Below are 20,455 nucleotides of genomic sequence, written 5' to 3'. Positions count from 1 at the left end.
GAAGACAAATCCAAAAATCAGAAAACAAATGCCACTTACTGCAAAGAAATGCAGCGGCTGCTGTATCTGAGGAGGACCCGTGGGAGGACTGTGCCCTGACACTTCACAGTCGGGTCTCCCAGGCTCCCTAACACCGCCTGGCACATCCAGGGCACTCGACACGTGGGTGGCCAGAGGTTCTTAAAACAACCTTCGACTGGAGACCTCGGCAGCCCATGCATGACCCTCCAACCGCGTATCCTCAACATATTTTATGGGTTTTTTCCAACTGGAATTTTAATTAAATTTAACTTATCATGTAACATGGAACAACTACCCTTACAATACTTCATACCAAAGAACACAGAAACAAGATCCCCCACTTTGCACGTTTCTCCAACGCTAAGAGGAAGGTCTGCTGAGTGCATCAAACACACAAGTGTTCTTGAACAAGGCGCCCCACCAGCCTCCCTACGACTACGATGGTAAGGTGTGGCGGCATGAGGGCAGGGCAGCACCAGACCAGATGGATAAAGACCCTGCCACGAGCCCCGCTGGGCTCCAATGCCTGCAACTTCACTCACAAAACACAGCATTCATCATTCTCCATGATCACTTATCTGAAAAATATTTACTGAGTCCTTCCACATGCCAGGCATTGGGAATACTATGATAAACAGGAAATACAATCTGAGAGTGGGGAGTGAGTTTAGTGAAGCAGGACACTCGAAATCAGTGAACACAGGTCCCCAGTAATACAGTTTATGGGAACAGGCAAAAAAACCAGCTTATGTTTTAAGATTATTCTGGCTGCAGGGTATAAAATTAATATAAAGAAGATCCTGCTGAGGCACCTTATAATCACAGTGCTGCAAGCTAAAGATCGGGAGAAAATCTTGTAAACTGAGAAAATGGACATGTTACATAGGAACAATCATCTGAATTACGTGCTTCTCATCAGAAATAATGGGAACCAGAAGGCAGTGAGCACACCTTTAAAGGGCTAAAATAGAAAACCCATCCAACCAGAATTCTATCTGCAGCAAAAAACACCCCTCCAAAACAAAGGTGAAATAAAGACATTTTCAGAAACACAAAGAAGGAAAGAAACCAAGAGAAAGACTTAACTTATAATAAATGCCAAAGAGTTACTTAGGCCAAAGGGAAATGGTATCAGAAACGAGCACTTTCAGGAAGGAATGGAGCCTTTGGTAAGTATCTGGGTAAAAGATGATTTACTTTGAGACAGAGAGTGAAAGTGTGCACAGCAAGTGGAGGAGGGGCAGAGAGGGAGAGAGAGAATCCCAAGCAGGCTGTGTGCTGTTAGTGCACAGCTGAACGTGGGGCTATCACGACCTGAGCCCAAGTTGGACGCTTAGCCGACTGAGTCACCCAGGCGCCCCTCCTTTCTGTTTTTCACAAATATATATGAGGGGCGCCTGGGTGGCTGTGTTGGTTAAGCGTCCCGACTTCGGCCTCAGGTTGGGATCTTGAGGTTCACGGGTTCGGGCCCCGCGTCGGGCTCTGTGCTGTCGGCTCGGAGCCTGGAGCCTGCTTCAGATTCTGTGTCTCCCTCTCTCTCTGCCCCTCCCCCGCTCGCACTCTGTCTCGCTGTCTCTCAAAAGTAAATAAAGAATAAAAAAAAATTAAAAAGTATATATATATATATGAAAGGTGAAAGCGAAAAAACATCAATCCTGACTTTCAGAGTTTATAAAGTCTGACATCCTCACACCCAGGGTCCATCTGGGAAAGGAGGAGGACAGAGGGTTGCACCTGCCTGACGTCAGAGTTCCTCCATCGCATGTGAACTGTTACGTTAGCTTTAAGAAGAGTGAACACAAACGGCCAGCAACAAAGGACTATTCTATAGGGACATGACTCATCAATAAAAAAGGGTAATATACTGACACAAGCAATAAAATAGATAAACCTCAGGGCGCTTGGGTGGCTCAGTTGGTTAAGCATCCAACCGGTGCAGGTCACGATCTCACAGTTGGTGAGTTCGAGCCCCCTGTCGGCCCTCTGCTGTCAGCACAGGGCCCGCCTCAGACCCTGTCTCCCTCTCTCTCTGCCCCTTCCCCAGCTCACACACTCTCTCAAAAATAAACATTAAAAAAAAAAACAAAAAACCTCACACATATTATGTAAGACAAGCTAGATACAAAATGATTCCATTTACAAAAAGATTAAGAATATGAAAAAACAATCTGTTGTGATATAAACCAGGAAAGTGATTATAGACAGTAAAAGGAACCTTCTAGGATGACAGAGATACTCTATAACTTAATTGGGATAGTGACTTCACAATTGTATATATACACCAAAACTCCCTGAAATCTACTAACATCTATGCATTTCACTGTATGTCAATTTCACCTGTGTTTAGAAAAGCAAGGCTATTTGTTCCCAAAGCAAATTACGTAAGAAAATCAAAACGGAACATAAAACTCTCCAATCATCTAGAACAGGCTGCCTATCTTACAAACAGACTCTCATCTGGACACCATCACACCCCCACCCTTTCCCCCATGTCTATCAGCTACTCTTAACACAGACTGTAACCACAAACCCTAAAAATACTGTCTGTCCCTTTAAGAAAAAAAGGAGCTGCCACGAGTATTACTCAAATTGGTATATGTTTTGAGTCAGAAGATGAAAGCATAAAAACGATTAAATTTAAATTTGTACACCACTTCACACACATTTCAAAAGTTCACGTTCTGGTTAGAAAGTAAACATTGCCAGGCAACAGGCACTCTTTTTTTTTTTTTTAATGTTTTTTTTTTTTTTGAGAGAGAGAGAGAGAGAGAGAGAGAGAGAGAGAGAGAGAGAGAGAGAGAGAGAGACACAGAACACGAGCAGGGGAGGGGCAGAGAGACACGAAGACACAGAATCCGAAGCAGGCTCCAGGCCCTGAGCTGTCAGCACAGAGCCCGACACGGGGGCTCGAACTCACAAACCGCGAGATCACGACCTGAGCCGAAGTCGGATGCTTACTGACTGAGCCACCCCGGCACTCCCAGGCAACACACACTCTTGAAAGTTCCATGCTCAACCGGAACAGTCTTATAACTAAAACACAAACTGTAAATGAAAGGACCTTATTTCACTTAGTGTCCGTGATACTGGGAAATGCATCAGGAAGGTACTGGCAAACAGAAAAGTTGTGGAAGGCCAAATACGAGAGAACACTTAAGGGGAGAAGGAAATAATGAAGTTTTGTGGGTTCCTTTTTTTTTGTTTTTAAATATTTATTTATTTTTCAGAGACAGAGAGAGAGAGAGACAGAGTGTAAGCAGGGGAGGGGCAGAGGGAGAGGGAGACAGAATCCGAAGCAGGCTCCAGGCTCTGAGCTGTCAGCACAGAGCCCGACGTGGGGCTCAAACTCACGAAGCGTGGGATCATGACCTGAGCCGAAGTCGGACGCTTAACTGACTGAGCTACCCAGGTGCCCCAGTGGTTTCCTTTTTTAAAAGTGTATTTATTTATTCTGAGAGAGAGAACCTGTGGGGAGGAGGGGCGGGGGGGGGGGGGGGGAGAGAGTTCCAAGCAGGTTCCACACTGTCAGCCCAGAGCCTGACTTGGGTTTCGATCCCACAAGCCACAAGTCATGAGATCACGACCTCAGCCAAAACTAAGAGTTGGACACTTAACCAACTGAACCACCCAGGAGCCCCTTGTGGCTTTTTAAATTAAATTCAACTTTTGAAAAAAGGTATTGTCTTAATACTTCATTTTCCTTATTTTCTATAAAGAGAAGGTATACTTTAACGACTAGAAGAAACAAACACCTGGAGCAGGCAGGCAGGCAGCCCCATGCTCAAGACCACGAGCAGACCCCATGGAAGAGTCATGGGGACCCAACCTTGAGATCCAGGGACGGCGCAGCCCTGTTGACTGGGTGAACAGTCTTCAACCGTGTCCAAGCCTTTCAGATGTCTTTCTACTTCCTGCGGGCGACGGCGGCGGCGGCGGCGGCGACGTGGGAATTCACCGCCTGCTGTCTGGAGCAGCTGCGCCCCGGCTGGTTTCCCTGGTTTCCCCTAACCCCGTTCGAAGTAATGTCAAGGCATTCCTGAGACCCAGCCTCAAGGGCGGGAGAGCAGCCCCCCCTACTGCAACCACAGCTGTGATCTGTTAGCTGCCACCAGAGGTCCGCTCCCCGTCTTCACTCCAGGAGGGTGAGACTACCATGTTCAGGCTGGATCTTTTCCGGTAACATCATGCCTTTGAACACAAAGGGACGTGTTTTGCAAATCCGTGGCGCACCCCGGCTCGTGCTGCTAGATGGGACACAAGGAGGGACCGGGCAGACAAGAAGGCACACTCATGTGAGCAGAACGACGAGCTCTAAGACGGTCAGAGATCACCAGGCACAGAGGCAGAAATCCGGTAAAGAGGGAGGCTTTGCTGGAAGACACGTGCTCTGCCCTCCCCCACTGCCGCAAGGGTGTCTGTGATGCGCAGCTCTGTTCCCCGACCCCCCAAGAGCAGCAACATCAAATCCCAGCCCCCTGGCCTGCCTTTCAAGGCCCTTTTGGGCACAGCCCCGCCCACCACCAGCATCTTCCCACCACCGCGTCCACTCGGCCTCAGGGCCTGACCGGCAGACCTACCTGCTCGAAGGCAGACCCACTGACCACCGGGGCTCTCTAACCACCCTGCCTGCCCCCTTCTCTGTGGAGAGATCCTGCTGGGACCCCTGAGCCCTGTGGACACACCTCTTCCTGGCCACTGCTCCACACACACACAGCAGAGCCGTCCTGAGCCGTGGGCACGTGTCTGTGTTCACTCGTTCAGCTAAGGCTAACGGAGCACGAGTGACGCCGTGCTCTGCTCTCAAAGCTGGGGATTTATCAGTGAAAAAATAAATGAAAGAGACAAAAATCCCTGTCCTCGTGGGCCATGTCTCTGCTTCTCAGAAGACTCAGCGGCCTTCAGGGAAAAGAGCTGAGTATTGGGACCCCTGCATTTCCGGACGCAGTTGCAGCACAGAGCACATGGTTTGTAAAGAGCTGCTGCTGAGTCCAGCCTACTGCTGGGGGGAGACTCAGCACAGGCCGGCTCTGGATGTGAAAGAACAGATGTGAAAACATCTTAAATGGAAAGCTATTTCTGTTCTAATTATTTTTATGTAACATTTGACAAACAGAATGGTGTGTGTGTGTGTGTGTGTGTGTGTGTGTGTGTTATAATGCATTGTGATAAACACCATGATCCCATCCTTCAAATTAAAAATCTGAAGATTTCAAGGGCGCCTGCAGGCTCAGTCAGTTGAGTGTCTGACTAGCTCAGGTCATGATCTCACGGTTCGTGGGTTCGAGCCCTGCGTTGGGCTCTGTGCTGACAGCTTGGAACCTGGAGCCTGCTTCGGATTCCGTGTCTCCCTCTCTGCCCCTCCCCCATTCATGCTCTGCCTCTCCCTCTCTCTCAAAAATAAGTAAATATGAAAAATAAATAAGAATGTGAAGATTGCCAATAACCTTGTGCTCTCCCCGTATACATTACCCTGAATTAATGTTTATTATTCCCTTGCTTTAAAATATTACTTTGCATTTCTCCCTAAACATTATTTAGTTTTAGTTTTTTGAACCTAAAAAAATAGTCGAACATTCTCTTGGTTTCAGCTCATGATCTCATGGTCCCTGAGATCAAGCTGGGCTCTACCCTGACAGTGTGGAGTCTGCTTCGGATTCTGTCTCCCTCTCTCTCTGCCCCTCCCCTGCTCATGCTCTCTCTCTGTAACAAAAATAAAAACAAAAAAAAATTTAAAAAAAACCTCAGAGAACATTAAAAAAAGGTCAGCTTTACTATGCTCATTTAAAAAATAAAAAGAGGGGGCGCCTGGGTGGCTCAGTCGGTTAAGCGTCCAACTTTGGCTCAGGTCACGATCTCACGGTCCGTGAATTCGAGCCCCGCGTCAGGCTCTGGGCTGACGGCCCAGAGCCTGGAGCCTGCTTCTGGTTCTGTGTCTCCCTCTCTCTCTGCCCCTCCCCCGTTCATGCTCTGTCTCTCTCTGTCTCAAAAATAAATAAATGTTAAAAAAAAAAATTTAAAAATAAATAAATAAATAAATAAATAAATAAAAAATAAAAGAGAAGGGGCGCCTGGGTGGTGCAGTCGGTTAAGCGTCCGACTTCAGCCAGGTCACGATCTCGCGGTCCGTGAGTTCGAGCCCCGCGTCAGGCTCTGGGCTGATGGCTCGGAGCCTGGAGCCTGTTTCCGATTCTGTGTCTCCCTCTCTCTCTGCCCCTCCGCCGTTCATGCTCTGTCTCTCTCTGTACCAAAAAAATAAATAAAAAACGTTGAAAAAAAAATTTTAAAAATAAAAGAGAAGAAAAAAATCTGGGTTTGTATTTTACATTTTGTTTGTAATTTACTTTTCCACCTAGTCATTTTCATTGCAGTTTACAAAAGTATCATCAGTCTTTGACAGACTGGCAATTAAAGAAAATCTGGTCCTTCGCCACAAACCGTTTAGGAAGAGCCTGGGCGGATGCCTGGAAGGGGAGCTTCTGGCTCCGGAGAACTGGCAGTGTCTTTGTGGGGGCGCTACCTGCGACCAGGGGTCGGCAGCAATCAGCACCGCCCCCTGCCCCGACACAGTCATGGGCACTGCCAGGCTTCCCAGTTTGCACCAGGGGGCAGAAGGGCACCTTTCTCGGTGTGGACCGCTCACAGGGCAGTGTTTGGGGTTCGGGGTCTGCCCCCTGGCAGGGCGGCTGCACAGTGCCCCAGGGGCTGCACCAGTTGTGGCCTCCAGCACACCAACCCTTTACTGGTTATAAATGCTACAAAGGTTCCTAGTTCCTAGTTCCTTTTCATTTATTACCATGTCTATTGATGAACACTAGTGCTTACATTTTTTAAAAAAAAATTTTAAGTTTACTTATTTCTTTTGGGGGAAAGAGACAGCGAGGGAGAGAGAGAACAAGCAGGGAGGAGCAGAGAGAGAGGGAAATAGAGACTCCCAAGCAGGCTCCACGCTCCTGGCCCAGAGCCTGATGTGGAGCTCGAACTCAAGAACCAAGAGATCATGACCTGAGCTGACACCAAGAGTCGGCCACTTAACCAATTGAGCCCCCAGGAGCCCCTCTTACATTTTTCTACTGTGCTAAAAACCATGAAATTTATTTACCAACTTACTCAACTCTATGCACACTGTTGTGCAACCAATCTCACAACTTCTTAATTATGTAACTGAATGTATCAAATCTTTGCAAAATGATGATCTCTTTGTTTCCCTTTTCTTTTTTGCTTTTGTTCAAAGTCCATCTCAACCCCAAGGCCAAAAGTAAAGTCTCCTATATTTTCTTCTAAAGACTTCACCCACCGGTGATATGCTTCATCTGGAGTTAACATGGGCATGAGACAAAGGCCAACTTCAAAGGTCTCAGTCACACCCAGAGTCCCAAGTCCCAGGAGCACCCCCCCCCCCCGCCGCCACACCTCCTCAGTTTGTTTCCTGCACCCACCAAGCCCAGGCTCTACAGCCTGTCTCAGGAGTGTCACTCAGCACAGACATGAAGCAGCATGAAGGCCAACCAAGGGCTCTGTTCTCACTGTCTCTGGGAAGACTGCTCCAAGATACAGAGGCCTCTATGGCTGCCATGCATCTCACTGTCCAGCCTTCCTACACACTGTGGGTCAAATAAGGAATGTGGCTGGACAGGCAGTCTCAAGAGCCACTGTCTGGCCAGGGGTAGGAGGACAAAGTACCCAAAGGAAAGTTCCAGGCCACAAAGATAATACACCAAATGATGGGAACTGAAAATTTAGAATCCAAGAAAAAGTTGGGGGGTGGGGGGAGCCTGTTTGCAACCTTGAGGGGAGAGGGGCCCTACTCTAGAAAGAAAATGTAATCAGAGAACAGGACCCTGGCTCTACAATAAACAGGGTTTTCACAGACGGATACAATGTAACCATTTCATGGATTTCAACAATAAACTTACCCACAGCAACTTTGGTTACAAGACACAATGTAAATTTCTCTGCCTTGCCAGCAGTGAAGGTAAACTGAAGACAGAAGTTGGAGGAAAAGGAGAAGGGAAGGAACAGACGCCGACTGCCTCAAGTGAAAGAGAGGTTGAAAGAGAGGTCGCTGAAGGAGCAGGACAAAGACACAGGAGTAAGTGCACAAGGGCTACCGAGAATGGCGGTTCCACTGGGACAGGTGGACAGAGGTTATGCTGTTCTGCCTCAGGCACTCTGCACCCAACCCCACGTAAGAGACCCTGCTAAAAACAAAAATACTAAAACATGAGATACAACTGGTGTTCCAAAGACCAGGAATTTTCATCTATGGTCTGCGATGAACCTGGTAATAATCTAGTACCAAAGAACATTCAAGAAGCAGGTGGATCTAAAGCTCCAGTGCTCGCTTCGGCAGCACATATACTAAAATTGGAATGATACAGAGAAGATTAGCATGGCCCCTGCGCAAGGATGACACGCAAATTCGTGAAGCGTTCCATAAAAAAAAATAAAAATAAAAAAAAAATAAATAAATAAATAAAAAAATAAAGCTCCAGCCTCGAGCCAGGGAGGGCCAGTACTCCCAGCGCTGGGACAGACTCAGAACACAGGGAGAGGCTCAGAAAACTGATCTGAAGGTTTAACTCTGAATCTGTTACCTATTCTGAAAGAAAAAAATCTGTACAAAAGAAATTAGCACCAATTAACTCCACTTATATACTGGAAGAAATTCTAAGCAAGAGTCAACAAATGTGGAAAACACAAAAGAAATGATGCCAAATGTTGCAGTCTTCTGTTATATTTATTCCTAACTTAAAATGAATTTCAAGGTAGGGCGAGCCAAGTTCGAGCCCCAGGTTAGGCATAGAGCCTACTAAAAAAATAAAATAGTTTCTTTTTCCTTTCCTTTTTTTTTTTTTAACATTTATTCGTTTTTGAGAGACGGAGCATGAGCAGGGAAGGGGCAGAGAGCGAAGGAGACACAGAATCCGAAGCAGGCTCCAGGCTCTGAGCAAGATACCAGCACAAAATCTGGCGTGGGGCTCGAACCCACAAACCATGAGATCATGACCTGAGCCGAAGTTGGACGCTTAACCAACTGAGCCACCCAGGTGTCCCCAAAATAAAATAATTTTCAAATATAAAGAATTCTTTTAGTCACTGGAAATATAGGAACTCCACAAAAGATGTGAAGAATAAAAAGCAACAATGATGCCGAGCCTTAAAACAAAGAAAATAAAAAGTAAAATGAGTCCCTTCTTTAAAGCCAACTTCCCCACCAAGCCTCAGAGCGTAAGAGAAGGGAGGGGCCCAGCCCAACCCAAGGCACGGAAAGAACACTGTTTTCCACACAGCAAGCACTGCCCTTGGTCACAGAGAGAGCGTCTGCGTCCTCCTGCACCACAGAGCGGACATTCTGCTCTCCTGAGCTCCAACACGGGAAACAAGACTGATGGCAGCAGGCTGCAACAGACAGACACCTGAGGGAGAGCAGAGACGACTCGCCCCAGGGCCACACCCTTGAGCAGAATCCTGGGTTTCCCAAACCGGGAAACTATTCCTGCAAGAAGAGGGTGTGGTGGCCGAGAGCAAGGCTAGTGCTGAAGCCCTTCTGAGTTATGAACTGAGGAGCTGCCCCGGGTTCCGGCACAACATTCAGTAAATGCTGAATTAATTTTATCAGTAGTAACTATGTCCAGAAACCAAATAAGGATTTGCTTAGTTAGGTGATGCTTAGAACAGAACTCAAAAGGAAAAGGAGATCAGAAGGTGAGCAGAATCACAATAAATATGTTCAACTGTGAGGAGACTAAACAATGAAAGAATGAATAGGAACTGAACGTTCTCACAACTTTACTCATGAGAAGGAGGTTACCTGTGAATCAACCTGGAGAGAACCTGTCCTCTAACAAATGCCTACCACATCCTGCAGGCGCCTGCCCCTTCTGACCTCGCCCTCCCTCCTGCCCGCTCATCCTCTGAGGTGCAAGCAGCACAGGGAAATGGATCTGGGCAACGCAAAATGAGGCCCTGGAATAGGACACCGGTGCGGCACCAACGGCTTCCAACCCCTCTGTGTACAGGGAGCTTAAAACAAGCTAGCGCCCCTGCCCCCAGAACGTGACGGGCAAGTACAAGTGACATTTCCATTCTCAGCACTGGAGCTGATAGGCGCTCCTCCGTGCACCATGCCAGAGAAGGTTCTAGGACAGAACCATTACTATGACCAAAAGTTTCCAGAAAACCTTAATATATCCCCAAATCTGAACACAAAACTAGACACTGGAAGACAAAGTATTTCTCGTGAAGTAATGAGCATCAGGGATTTTGGTAGTAGGTGTTTTGGCCTCACAACACCTAAAATCTCGGGGTACTGACGTCACAGTCAACCTACGCAGGCACCAGGCTCTCTGCAGACCAGGCCTAAGGGTCCACAGGCAGAGCAGGAGAACCCGGAGCTACTCTGTACCACGGCAGAGAGGGACCCTCATGAACGCCTACCAGGAAGAGTTTTCTAAAGCCCAGTGGGTGAGAGTTCATAAAACGCGACAGACAAGGCCCAGTATCTTCTGTGTCTCCAAGAGGAACACATCCCCAAATGCACCTGCTGGAAACGGCATGACTTCCCTGCACCGATGCCCACTGCCCAACGTGAAAGTCCCCTGTGGATATGGCCACCCTCTGCTGAAGATGGACGTGGCTTCACAGTGACCCCCTCCTGCAGCCACGACCAGAAGCAAACGACCCCACTGACTCTAGAATGAAAACAAGCACACACTGAGGCTAAGTCAACGGTAAGAGATGCCTGATGTCAGAGGCAGTGTCACCTCCAAACAGGAGCTGGGTACAGTGGGGGAGAACGCGCGATCACGGCTGTAGCCGGACCAACGTGCCACTCCAGTCTAGGGAGTACAACCAGTGCAGGCGTCGAGGGGCACACGTGCCTGGGCACCACCAGATGCTCCTAAGAAGTCTGCTGGACAGGCACCGGGTCCACTGGGTGGCGTGAGGGCAGCTGTGAAGTCACCTGCCTGGGCTGGAACCTGGCTCAGCTACTCATGAGCTCAGTAACCCAGGCAACTTCCTAAACATCCCCACGTCCCCTCTGTCCAACGGGAATGGAAACAGTCTAGCATCGTACGTCTGTGAGCCAGCTCACGTGCTTACGGCAGTGCCTGGTACACAATAAATACCAGTTATTACTGTTATGATCTCCAATCTACAGATGAGGAGACCGAGGCTCGGAAGTACCGCATCATCCACTCAGGTCACTCTGGCAGGGGCCAGTGGGGTTGTCATCCAAATGCAAGTCTGACTCCCAAGTCTCAGTAACTGTTTTCTGTTTTTAATTTTTTAAAAAGCGTACGTGTTTATTTTCAGAGAGTGAGCACAAGCAGGGCAGGAGCAGAGAGAGAGAGAGAGAGAGAGAGAGAGAGAGAGAGAAGAGAATCCCAAGCAGGCTCTGTCAGCACAGAGCCTGATGTGGGGCTGGAACCCACAAATCACAAGATCCTGACCTGAACGGAAGGCAGATGCTTAACTGATTGAGCCCCAGGCTTCCAACTCTCAGTAACTGTTTCACAAACAGGAGCAATCTGTTCCTACCCTAAGCACAAGTAGCTTGTTTTCTTATACATTAAGCCTCATCTGAATAAGATACTACATTAAAACCCTTTACAGTAGTTAAAAATAAACCCAAACACACACAGACGAAGTTCACAACGCGGGATGAGAGCCACGCTGCTCACAGCGTTCCAGACTCACAGCTTGCACACTAACGCGAACTATTGTTACATGCATTGGAGAGGTAAGAGGAGTTTTCTTTTTCCATCTTAAACTTAAAAAAAATTCACACCTTATTAATTTGCCTTGTCATTTGTCTTTTAAAAACATAGCATCTAATTAGGTAAGGCTGCACACAGCTGTTTGCTGTTCACAGAAACAAATTCTGCACCCGACCACTGTCGACGGGGTGAGCTGTCCCTCAGCTGGATGGTCACTCTAGGAGAGGCCAGGTCAACGACCACAGGCCCGTTCCAGGGTGCAGCATGTAGGTCTGATGAATGGACAGGCTTACCCATATCTGCCTCACAACATGCTGTGACTCTGTAACCGGTTTAAGACATGCCACAGGGGCTCCTGGGTGGCTCAGTCCGTTGGGCGTCCGACTCTTGATTCAGGCTCAGGTCATGATCTCACAGTTCGTGAGACTGAGCCCCTACGCGGGGACCACAGAGCCTGCTTGTGATTGTTTCTCTCCCTCCCTCTCTGCCCCTCCCCCATGCACACATGCACGCTCTCTCTCTCTCAAAAATAAATAAATAAATAAACTTACAAGGAAGAGAGGGGCACCTCGGTGGCTCAGTCGGTTGAGTGTCCCATTCTGGCTCAGGTCGTGATCTCATGGTTCGTGGGTTCGAGCCTGACACAGAGCTCTGTGCCGACAGCTCGGAGCCTGGAGCCTGCTTCCGATTCTGTCTCCCTCTCTCTCTGCCCCTCCCCCGCTCATGCTCAGTCTCTCTCTCTCTCAAAAATAAACATTAAAATAAACAAATAAACGAAGGAGATTTAAAAATAAGACAAAATTCCTTTTAAAAAAGAATGAACACCTAAAATGTGGCACAAGTAAACGGTGCGAATCAGACGCTACAGCACAGTCAAGAGCTACGCCCACGCCACCCACACCTGTTTGCACTGCAATCCGCTGGCCTCGGTGAGGACGAGAGGAGGCTAGTAGCTGGCTGGACAGACTGACTCAGCTGGCTGCCAAGACAGGGCGCTCAGAGGATGTTACAGTTACCCTTTCCACGGGTACATTTTTATGAAAGAAGCCGGGAGGCAGAGGACTCCAGGGTGGGGCACACACACCAGGAAGAAGGGTGCTGCTGGCAGCACTCAGTTAGGGTCACTCCAACGGGCACGATGATGCAACAGGGAACAGCACTTTAAGAGGGGTAAATTCTGTCTGCTGTCATTCTAACACCTGGTGGCATTACTGGTGCTTATTCTTTTCAATGCCACACCTTTACACTAGAGAAAGTATGTAACTGTCAATTTCCTCATCTCTAAAACTGGATAACAGCTACGATGCAAAGCTGTCCTGGGAATTAAGCTGATGCACATTATGTAAACTGGCCTGTTCCCAACTGCAGTTAGGACCGTTTCAGAGGGTTTGCTACTGGGGGGCAGGGGGAGGGGGTCCTCTAAGTGCATTCCATGAGAAACCATACTGTTTCAAACAGGGGGTGACTGCTCGGACAAGTTAAGAAATACTTCCTAGACAACTGTCATTCTTAACCTGTAGACCTTCTGGTTTCGTCTCAAAACAAAACTGGACCATGAGATCACATTTAAAAATTCTGAACTTTAAAAAAAAAAAAAATTCTGAACTTTAGATTTAGATGTGAGGAGTCTCATCATTCAAAGTATAAGATAAATTCATCCAGCAAAAATCTCTACCCACAACTTCTTTTTAAGTTAAAAAACATATGTTGGTTGGTTTCATGTACTTTTAAAAGTTTTTTCTTTTAATGTTTTATTAAACTTTAAGAGAGAGAGAATGTGAGCAGTGGAGGGGCAGAGACAGAGACAGACAGACAGACAGACACAGAATCCGAAGCAGGCTCCAGGCTCTGAGCTGTCAGCACAAAGCCTGACATGGGGCTCGAACCCACAAACCTTGACATCATGACCTGAGCCCAAGTCAGACGCTTGACCGACTGAGCCACCCAGGTGCCCCTAAAAATTCTTTCATAACTAAAGTCATTTTATTTATAACTAAATTCTTTTTTTTTTTCAAATGTTTTTATTTATTTTTGCGACAGAGAGAGAGCATGAGCAGGGGAGGGGCAGAGAGAGAGGGAGACACAGAATTGGAAGCAGGCTCCAGGCTCTGAGCTGTCAGCACAGAGCCTGATGTGGGGCTCGAACCCACAGACTGTGAGATCATGACCTGAGCTGAAGTCGGACACTTAACCGACTGAGCCACCCAGGCGCCCCTAAATTCTTTTTTTAAAATATATTTATTTATTTTGAGAGAGAGAGAACATGAGTAGAGGAGGGGCAGAGAGAGAGGGAGAGAGAGAAACCCAAGCAGGCCCTGCACTGTCAGTGCAGAGCCCAACGGGGGGCTTGATCTCACAAACCATGATCATGACCTGAGCCGAAATCAAGAGTTGGGTGCTTAACTGACAGAATCACCCTGGAACCCCTATAACTAAATTCTTATCACACCAAAATTTATTGCAACTGGCCAAAAAACAATAACAAAAACACCAAAACACTGATTGTTATTATCAAACCCTATAGCAGTAGCTAAATGAGCACCAAAATATAAAATGTTAAAATCCCATGTGAGCGAAGAGGAAAAGACACACATTGCCACAGAGAATATATAAACTTCATACTCTGTGGCAAAAATTACAGAGTCTGTACTGTTTGACCTAGAAAATTTTCATTATTTATCTAGAGAAACCCTCTCACAAAAGACTCTATTTAATAAGAAAAATTCAGTGGGACTGCCTAGGTAAGAATCAAACATTTGCTATGCTGCTAATCCCTTCCAATAATAGATGGGGGGAAAAACAGTGAGACAGTGATACATGCTCGTTCTGCAGAGCCCAGCCACTCCTGCCCAGCACCTTCCTCTACATTCTACTGGGACTGTCTGAGGCAGGACCCATGATCTTGGGCCCCCAACCCCCGAACCAACGCAAGGTTACAAGACGCCAGAGATTCAGGTGCTGTTGGTTTCACTGCACCACATGTCTACTCCACCCAGCGAGGACAGGGCTGACAGTGCTCTCTAAGAAAGGGGACGGCCACCCCAGAGATAGCCAGGGTGGGGCACAGCTGACAGGGCGGCCGGTCAGCGTTCCAATCATCTGACTCCTAGGGCTGCAGTTTTATAACCAACTGGCACAGAATTCCTCAGGACGCAGCAGTGGAGACTCCACTCCATCTCGTAAACCACCGTATTTGCTGCTGATACAAGTTCAATGCAGAAAAATTAAAAGGATAATAAAATTACACACAGCCGAGGATGACAAGTGAGGTTCACTCACACTTACACATTCAAGAGACATTCGCTGATCCCTCACAATATATCACGCAATTTAAAAACATTAGTTGGGTTTCTGCCACAGGACTAAGTTTGGGTTTTTTTGAAGTTATTTGTTTATTTTGAGAACAAGAGTGCGGGGGAGGGGCAGAGAATGAGGGAGAGACAGACAATCTCAAGCAGGCTCTGCACTGTCAGCACAGAACCCGAAGTGGGGCTCGAGCCCACAAACCATGAGATCACTACCTGAGCTGAGCTCAAGAGTTGGACGTTTAACCAACTGAGCCACCTAGGTGCCCCCAGAACTAAGCTTTAAAAACCATTTTTAGGGGCGTCTGGGTGGCACAACGGGTTAAGTGACCAACCCTTGATCTCAGCTCAGGTCATGATCTTGCAGTTTGTGAGTTCAAGCCCTGCAATCAGGCCCTGTGCGGATGGTGCTGAGCCTGCCTGGGATTCTGTCTCTCCTCTCCGCCCCTCCCCTGCTTATGCATGCTTCCTCTCTCTCAAAATAAAGAAAGAAAACAATTTTTATTTCACCCGGATGGCTCAGTCCGTTGAGCTTCTGACTCTCGGTTTCGGCTCAGGTCATGGTCTCACAGCTCATGGGTTCGAGCCCCGCTTCAAGAGTTTCAGCCCCGCCTCACGGAGCCTGCTTGCGACTGTGTCTCCCTCTCTCTCGGCACCCCCATGCTCGAGCACACTCTCACTCTCTCTCTCAAAAATAAATAAACGTTTGAAATAAAAAATAATAAAACCATTTATGTAAGATACATGAACAACGCAGAATAGTTTTCGAATGAAATGAACTTTTAGTATATACGGATCAGTCCTTAAAAAGAACACTGATTAAGATGGCATTTTCAGGGACATCCCACACCTGGTGCCATCAGACACTTCTCTCTTTAGAGAGTGAGGTGCTGGACCCCATCTCTGCGGTCTCAGCTCTAAGGATGCTCGCTGGCAAGCGTACAAGGCATTCAACAAAACTAGCACAAACACCAAGCAACGACAGAGTGTTTACCACAGGCCGTTTGCCGATCTAATCCTTAAATCTTCCCAAGCTACCGATGACGGACTCGCTGCTAATCTTCTTCAGGGGATGTCATTATTTGAGGGCTGGCCCTGGTGTCAGGATGGCAAAGGCACGGCGCTGCCCTCTCTGAAATTAGGGTTAGCGTTTTCATAAAACAGGACTGTGAGCATCTTTCAGCACCTTGGTCACTTCTATTTAGGAAGCAGTTGATGAGACACCTTCCACTTATCATCCCGCGTACTCCCCAAACAGGCAGGCAGGGCAGGTACCATTACCCCCATTTTAGGGAGGCCCCTAATCACGCGAGCCCGGTCTTGTCCTTTTCAGGAAGGAAAAGTCTAGCACGGGTTCTGCTGACCCGCAGGAGGGGTGTCTGCAGCCCAAGAATGCTCAGATCTAACTAACCAATCAGAGTGTAAGAGTAAGCCTCGTTTTAGGGGTACCGCAGTTTCAACCGCTATTCAGAGCATCTAGACACTCACGAGGGCACCACTAGAGCTAAGAGCCTCCTCTCCACTTGTGCAAAGGACTGGTCACCAAGCTGGATACCAGTCCCCAGAAGACACAGGGGTCTGTCTCTTTACTGGAAAACGGGACGCTGTTTGCTGACAGCACTGTATACTCCAAACCCCGCCCAGAGTACTTCATAGGAGAGCGAAGGAATGTTCAAGGGTGATTCTGCTGGGTGTCCCACACTCATTTTGTTCTCTGACGTTGGAAGCAAACTCCCATCCTAGATAAAACTCCACCTCATCACAACTGCCTAGCTCCCCTGCAATTCCGTCATTTACTCAACACCTAGTGAGCACCCACTACCCCCCAGGAACAGCGTGTGCACCTCATACTCAGGCTCTAAACAGGCACCGTCCAGTAGCCTGTTAGGGGATTCTGCGTGGTGGCGTCAGGTAGGTGGTCATTGCAGCAACTGGGACAAAAGGCCTAAATCAAGTTCTGGGAACAAGTGAGGACTGCAGGGTAGCTCACAACTGCACACAGGGCCACCTCTGCAGGAGGACTCGAGGACAAAGTGGCCAAGACACGACCACCTTAATTAAGAGTACCATCCTCAGGGGGCGCCTGGGTGGCGCAGTCGGTTAAGCGTCCGACTTCAGCCAGGTCACGATCTCGCGGTCCGTGAGTTCGAGCCCCGCGTCAGGCTCTGGGCTGATGGCTCGGAGCCTGGAGCCTGTTTCCGATTCTGTGTGTCTCCCTCTCTCTCTGCCCCTCCCCCGTTCATGCTCTGTCTCTCTCTGTCCCAAAAATAAATAAAAAACGTTGAAAAAAAAAAAATTAAAAAAAAAAAAAGAGTACCATCCTCAGAAACACACAAAAATGCACTTACTCTGAGTTAACAGGGGCCTGAGGGGAAGGGCTCCAGAGCCATTTAAGCACAGAGCAGGACTCCGCCTGCTCCTCTCAGTCACACAACGAGACCCGGGCTTAGGCCTTCAGGAACAGCTCACTTCAAGTAGCTCTCGGAACAATTACTACCTCTCAGCCCAATTAACTAACAGATGTCACCAAGCATTAAGACCAGCATGAGCGGGGCTTGGGGGGGTGGGGAGGGGGAGTAACCAAAGACAGAATTTCTGGAAGCATTATTATCAGTTACAGATCTTCTGACTTTAAATACTTCCCATTTTGAAATAACTTAAGCTAGAAGTTGCAGAAAAGGTTCGCCAGTACCGACTGGCTGTCCTCTCCCAAAGGGCAGGTGGCTCGCCAGCATTCCCTCAGAACCCAGAACCTCTATGTGCTCAGTGCTAACCCACAACGACTTCCAAGCAATAGACGGTGTGCTGCACAGAACTGGTAAGCTCGTCACTATCATTCATTCAACAAGTATTTCCTGGGCACATACTGTGTGCCAGCAACAGTTCTTTGCATGGGACAGCCTCCCTGTGGACCTGCTCTTGCAGTAAAACACCGACACAATAAATCCGTTACACAGGACATTAAAATACCTAAGCGCTGAAGAAAAATTAAGGAAAGAAGGGAGACAGGAAAAAGGAGGTGGCGAGTTGAAATTCTAGGCAGGGCAGTCAGGGAGGGCCGGGACGCTCGGAGCACGAGGGGGAGGAAGTGAGTGTTCTGGGCAGACCGGAGGACACAGCAGATGACTTTCCTAAGAGACTAGCAAGAAGGCCGCTGTGGCAGGGGAAGAGTGAGTCGGAAGGCCAGAGGTAGGAGCCTGGTCACAGAGGCGCGGGAGAGGCCCGACAGGCATGCTCCCCAATAAGGGTCGCCTTCCAGCTGAGAAGCCGGTGCCTCGGCGAGCCCGAGTGTCTGCTCACCACACAACCCCTGGGTGCTGTGCTTAGACCGGGCCAAGGGGCCAGGCCGTGAGGGTCCTGAACACACATCTCCCTTAGCGTCCTGTGCAGGTGGACAAAGAGGAACCACGATGACCAGTGGGGGCACAAGGCCATCTGTATCAAACACACAGGTCGGCCACACAGTCGGCCAGCCAGAAGCAGCTCCTGTAGCTCTCGGTTTGGCCATGTGCCACCCGGAGCTGCCCTGAGTCCGAGAACACTGACACAGGGGAAAGGAGAGTTGTGAACACTCGATTATAAGGTTCCCCCGAACCCTCGAATCCTGGCTTCTGATTTCATCTCCTGTTTAACGGATTACTCCAACCCGAAACTTCGCTTGACATCTAACAAGAAAGAAGCAAATAAATGAACATAAAGTCTTGGAAGCGCCAGCCAGGGCACTGCCTTTAGGCAACCATGTCAATAGCTGGGGCAACGTAGCTGTTTCTGTCATTAAGGTTATTTTTTTAGACAACTAAGTAAGGACATTCAAACGGAGCACTATTAGGCCAAGAGCAGCAAGTTAAAATGTCCCCTATCAGATCTAACCTGAAAAAAAAAAAAAAAAAACCAAACAAAATAAAATTGAAACTCTTGCTTCCTTTTCCTGTATGACACAACTGAATGAATTTTGAGAAACCATCTCCTAGGCGCACGAAAGAGAGCTCGCAGTCCAGCACTCGACACAAACAAGTCAGACCCTGACCGGATGAGTTCCGAATACTGTCTCCTTCAGAGTACAATACAAAGCACTTCGCAAAATAACGTCTTCATAAAACTGATAAAAACGTTTTATTATCATTACTTTTACAAACCAAATGATTTCAACCGAAGAGATTAACTGAGAGCTCGCTCAGGAACACATTTCAATTCCCCCAGCCATAGACATAATGCCCCAGGGACCAGATTACGTGTGGCTCCCTTAGACCAGCGGTTCTCAACCATCTTAGCCACCGCCCCCCCTCCTCCGGGAAGGAAAAGACCCTCAGGTCAGTCACGGGGACAGTGGGGGCGGAGGAAGGCCGCGCGCTGCCCGCGATCGGGCAGGAGGGGGACCGGCTGCTGAAGCGTCGCACACACCCGAGAGCCCCCACGGGACTGCGGCCCCACCTACCCACCCCCATCTGAGTGCGGGCTGCCCCGAGAGACGCTGCGCCCAGATGTGGTCGTCCCCGACGCCACCGCGGCCCTGCGGCGGCACCCGGGCACCGCTCGGCGCGCACAGACCCCTCGCGTGGCCCCCGACGAGGGCGCGCGCGGGCCCGGGGCCGCGCGGTGGGCGCACCTTTCCGCCGGCTCCTCTTCGCAGGCCGCAGCGCCCACCCGCCCCGCCGCTACGGCGAGCGCTCCCGGGAAGCTCCCTCCCCCGCCGGCCCCCGCCCCGCGCCCTCGGCCCGGAGGGAGGGTCGCCGCCGCCGCTTCCCGCTGCGGGCGCGCCGCCCCTCGCCCCCTGCAGACCCCCGCGCCCCGCGCCGCCTGCCCCGGCCTGACGGGAGGCCCGTGGGGCCCGCCGCGAGCTCACCTGTCCGCCCGCCCGCCCGCCCGCCGTTCCGCGGCTCCGCTCCTCAGCTCCGCGGCGCTGCTGGGCAGCCGGCCGACGCGCTCCTCCTCAGCCGGGGCTGCGTCTCGGGAACCCCGGGGGTCGAGGGTGGGGGGAGGAGGCGGCGGCGGCGGCGGCAGGGGCAGCGGCGGCAGAGGGCGCGGGAGCAGCACCGGCACAGGCGGCGGGGGCGCGCACGTCCACGCACGCTCACGCACGCACCCGCACCGGCGCGCGCGCCCCCGGAAGAACGTGGGCTCCGCGGGTCGGAGCGGCGGGCGGGGCAGGCCGCGCACGCGCCCAGAGCTCTAGGCGGAGGCTCCGCCCATGCGGGGCGGAGCCGCAAGGTGACAGCGGCTGCTCCGAAACGCCGTATGCGGGCCGCGCCTCGAGCGACAGCCCAGGGGCGGGGCCCCAAGTGACAGCCCGGGAACGGAAGCCCCGGGAGCTGTGGGCGGAGCCCGCACTGCAGAGCCGGAAGCGCCTACAACCCGGCAGGGGCGGGACCGAGGCGCGCGGGCCGAGCCTCCCGCCAGTGCCCGTGGTGC

At 49.8% G+C, this 20,455-nt stretch overlaps 1 protein-coding gene and 1 non-coding gene across 3 annotated transcripts in view; one reads left to right on the top strand and one right to left on the bottom strand.

Annotated features, from left to right (window-relative positions):
- The window catches only part of DNAJC5 (DnaJ heat shock protein family (Hsp40) member C5), a 40,025-nt gene extending 19,899 nt beyond the window's left edge, over positions 1 to 20,126 (bottom strand). The window contains exon 1 of one of the 2 annotated variants that reach the window (XR_009249188.1): positions 19,890 to 20,126. The gene's annotated coding sequence lies outside the window, so the exon portion shown is untranslated. The remainder of the gene's footprint in view (positions 1 to 19,889) is intronic. The other variant, XM_058686291.1, reaches the window with a different exon arrangement.
- LOC131486505 (U6 spliceosomal RNA) lies at positions 8,356 to 8,462 on the top strand. The gene has a single exon (XR_009249385.1). It is a non-coding gene; the product is annotated as a U6 spliceosomal RNA (small nuclear RNA).
- Positions 20,127 to 20,455: the final 329 nt, after the last annotated feature.

The sequence above is a fragment of the Neofelis nebulosa genome, chromosome 9 (assembly GCF_028018385.1).
Source record: "Neofelis nebulosa isolate mNeoNeb1 chromosome 9, mNeoNeb1.pri, whole genome shotgun sequence".
In the NCBI taxonomy this organism is placed as follows: domain Eukaryota; kingdom Metazoa; phylum Chordata; class Mammalia; order Carnivora; family Felidae; genus Neofelis; species Neofelis nebulosa.
The sequence above is the reverse complement of the archived record's forward strand: the minus strand, read 5'-3'. Positions and strand labels throughout refer to the sequence as shown.